Source organism: Heterodontus francisci, chromosome 5 (assembly GCF_036365525.1).
Source record: "Heterodontus francisci isolate sHetFra1 chromosome 5, sHetFra1.hap1, whole genome shotgun sequence".
Classification (NCBI taxonomy): Eukaryota; Metazoa; Chordata; class Chondrichthyes; order Heterodontiformes; family Heterodontidae; genus Heterodontus; species Heterodontus francisci.
The window spans coordinates 107,332,443-107,336,595 of NC_090375.1; the positions used below are offsets into that span (position 1 = coordinate 107,332,443).

The following is a 4,153-nucleotide window of genomic DNA, read 5'->3' on the forward strand; positions in this document are numbered from 1 at the left end:
AGAGAAGGAGGACTGACAGTGTACAGAAGAAGTAAGAAAGAAACCTATAAAATCTGAAGAACAATCAGCAGGGGAGAAGCTTTCGCTCAGCCCCTCGATTTTCGGATGAATCACTGCAGGTCCTCCTTCAGGTGGTTGAAGAGAGGCGGGATGTCCTCTTCAATCCAGATGGCAGAAGGCGACCCTCTCAAGTGACCAAGAGGGCCTGGCTGGAGGTCGCGGAGGAGGTCAGCAGCCGCGGCGTTGTAAGGCGGACATGGCTTCAGTGCCGCAAGCGCCTCAATGACCTGCTTCGCTCTGCCTGGATGAGGGGCATTACTCATTCATCTAATTGTTAATGTCTCCAGGGAGGGTCTATGTGTCCTCATGCTGCAATGTGGAAGCCCCGTATGATAACTGCTTGGCTACTGCCTTGCATTGGGACGCAAGATGGGCAAGTCTGAGATGCACGGTGATGCAGAAGTGTTCAAGTCGCGCTCTGCACTGGCACAGCAGTGAAATGCAACATCAACCCTTTTGGGTGAGTGCGTGAGATGCCAACTAATATGTCTAAACTAAGTATTTTTGTTTAAATAGGAAAAGAGGGCACACAATGCTCGAGAGAGGTCCCGGACCAGTGGTGGCGTGGCCAGTCGGGCATAGCTGATTAGAAAGGAGGAGGATGCGATTGAGAATGTGCTGTTAGAGTGCATGGGGGGTTGGGGAGTGGTGGTGGGCCAAGGGTGTGGTGATTGTCTAATGCACTGAAGTGTGCTCTCAAAAGTTTAATCACACAGATGTGACCTAAATGGAGTCAATAACATGTGCTTAAGTCCGGATTGCTGATCAAACTGATCAATATGATTTTCCCAACAGGTGAAATACAGCAGGGGCCAGGAAGCATCTCCATTGCTCAACCATCCACCTCTGAGGTGGAGGAGGGTGCACTGTCACATCCCCGCACCGCACCAAGTACCAGAGCAGATACTTACATGGGTTGGGATCAGTGTGTCCACGGAGTTGAATTCACAGACAGGTGTGAGCACAACACAGTTGCCGGACCAGCCCCCAGAGGCAGAACGGGCCGATGCCTCACACACTCGGAGGAGTGTGGGATGCCAGGCCAGTGCAGAGCCACAAGCTGATGACGTGCCTCTGAGAACATCCATTCATCGGCAGATGTTGCAGGTGCAGCATGCGGTGCATGGAAATCTGGCGGAGTTTCCGGAGATGCTGCGAGCTATGCCTCATACTCTGGAGACATCCATCCAGTATATGAGTTCTGCAAACTCTCAGGCATTTGTACATCTGGCTTCCTCCATTGAAAGACTGGCGGCTGCAGTGGAGAGGCCAGTGCTGGATGCAATTTGTGACCTCAGAGCGAGTGTGGCCTCCCTGGACCAGAGCGCCAGAGAGCAGAATCGGATGCGCTGGCGACAGGTCGAGGCTGCTCATCCCTCTGATGTCACCATTGAGGACCAGCCGAGCCTCAGGAGGGCACGAGGGCAGCAGATCGCAGAAGGGAGCTCCTCTCAGGGCACCCCTGGTGCATCCTGCAGCTCCTTGCTCCCTCTGCCAGGGACATGTGAAATCGCTAACTGCCAGGGTGTTACATGATATTTATCATGAGAACCCTGAAATGCCACGGCCCTGACAGCCGCGAGTAGGCAGAGGATGTCCGCCAAAGTCATCACAAGGAGGGCGGCAACCAGATCAGCCACCTGTCTCTGGTGAGTATGGTGGCGAGGGATCGTTCACCCGCATGAGCACTCGCAAACGAATTATAAATCACATTAACATCACTCCTGGTTCACTGGGTTACTTGTAAGTTCATTATTTGATTTGTATAAGAAAAAAGTGTAATAAATTTTGTGTCATGACTATTTTACATGTCATTCCTGAAATCACATCCAACTTCGTTGCTCAACACAAGTAGTTTTAAACACGAGGTCACCCACTTGGGTTGGGTTCCTCATGATGTGAAGGAGTGCATCATCACATTATCTCTCCCCCTGAAGGTGAATGTATTTGCCCTCTCAGATCCTCACAATGATTCATCTCATACGGCAATATCAAATGTGTGAAAATTTATATCCTCTCAATAGAAACGCCTGCCATTAGAAACTCCCTGGTCTCTCTAGCACTTAGTGCCAAATTACATTCATGTTCCTCTCCCTGATCATCATGTGACTGATGCCCAGCTTCCTCATCAGAAATCCATCATCATCTGATGACGTATCGCGCTGACTTTGATCATCCTCCAGGGCCTCTCCATTTTCAATTGCCAGGTTATGCAAGGCACAGCAGACGACAATGATCCTTGAAACCCTTGATGGTGCGTAGTGCAGTGCTCCACCAGAGCGGTCAAGACACCTAAATCTCATCTTTAGTAGGCCAATGGTTTGTTCGATTGCCACTATGGTGGCCGCATGGCTCTCATTATATCGTTCCTCCGCATGACTCCTTGGGTTCTTCATTGGTGTCCTTAGCCCTGTCTTCAGAGGATAACCCCTGTCGCCAAGGAACCAACCCTCCATTCTGTCAGGAGGACTGAAAAGTGCAGGTGCCTGGGAGTTTCGGAGAATGAAAGCATCATGACAACTACCAGGGTAACGTGCATGCACCTGCATGATTCTCTTCCGATGATCACAGACGAGCTGAACGTTCATTGAATGGAATCCCTTGTGGTTCATGAATGCCCCCAACTGACCTGCTGGTGCTCTAAGGGCCACATGAGTACAGTCTATCACACCCTGTACCATTGGGAACCCAGATATAGAGTTGAAGCATCTGGCTCTCTCAGCCTGACTAGTATTGTCCGTCTTGAACATGATGAAATGGTTAGCATGTTGGAACAATGCATCAGTCACAACCTTTATGCAGCGGTGTGCTGCTGCTTGTGAGACTCCGCACAAGTCTGCTGCTGAGGATTGGAAGGAGCCACATGTATAGAAGTTAAGAGCTATTGTAACCTTAAGAGTGACTGGCATTGGATGGCCACCGAGACAGTTTGAGACAACATCCACTGCCAGCATCTCACAAAGAGATGCAACAGTCTCCTGTGACAGCCATAGTTGTCTTCTGACAGCTGCAAGTAGCTCAGACGGGGTGGGTATGCCCTTCCGGGTGGGTATGCCCTTCCTGCTGGGTAGGCACATCTCCTCACATGTGTTCGCTCCCAGGCGACTCTGCCACCTGCTCTCCCTCCCACATTGCGAGGATGCACTAGGCCAGCTGGTTTCACTTTCGCCTGCCCATTTGTTCTTCTGTCCCTCATTGGGGCACAGTCCTCCTCATCTGATGATCCACCTCCAGAGTGAACAATTCCCATTGTTATACAGCAGACCAGATGCAATGACCACAGGTATTAGCTTCTAGCTGTTAGGACTAGCTCAAGAAACCCCCTTCCTTTCACCCAATAACTCAAAGCTGCTGGGGCCCAAGCAGCAGTGAATAACAGTTAGATAAACCCTTCTGCACAAGCTGCAAATAACACCCCTTGTTAGGACACACAAATAATATCAGAATTAATAAAGAGCAAAAAGAAAATTTGTATCTCCAACTCCCTCATGAATCAATGCCAGTCGCCCTTTTAAACCTGTCGGGTTCCCGAGTTGCCGCACAACACGATTTACGGCCGTTAAATCAGACGGCACATGTAAAATTGCTGTCAATTGCTTTATCAAGTACCTTAATGAGCTTTCAATTGCTTGTAGTCGGGCGGCGAGCGCAGACTCAATCTCGCCCGACTTCCTACGTTCGTTAAATGGCGTCTGTGCGTCATGATGCCGGGGACCTGGCCCGACGTCATCGCGCTCTATTTTACCTTCCAGACGCCTCCGATGGGAACCGATTCCTGAAGGTAAAATTCCGGCCAGTATCCTACAGAAACTAGCACATGTATAAACTGAGAGGGACACTTTCACAGGAACCAGAAGAGACAAACACCACAATGTACCTCTACAAAACCTAACAGAGACAGACCATCCCATAGGAACCAGCAGAGATGTAAACCCAAAAATACTCCCACCAGAGAAAAGGGAGACAGGCTGACAGACACTTCAACAATAATAGCAGAGAGAGTGAAACATACCCTGACGGAAGCCAGCAGAAATACAGATCAAAAAGCACTCTTGTAGGAACTAGCAGCTAGACTGTCCCGCATAAACTGGCT

At 49.9% G+C, this 4,153-nt stretch overlaps 1 pseudogene; it reads right to left on the minus strand.

Moving 5' to 3' along the window:
- Positions 1-2,123: 2,123 nt before the first annotated feature.
- LOC137370272 (putative nuclease HARBI1 pseudogene) lies at positions 2,124-3,014 on the minus strand (annotated as a pseudogene).
- Positions 3,015-4,153: the final 1,139 nt, after the last annotated feature.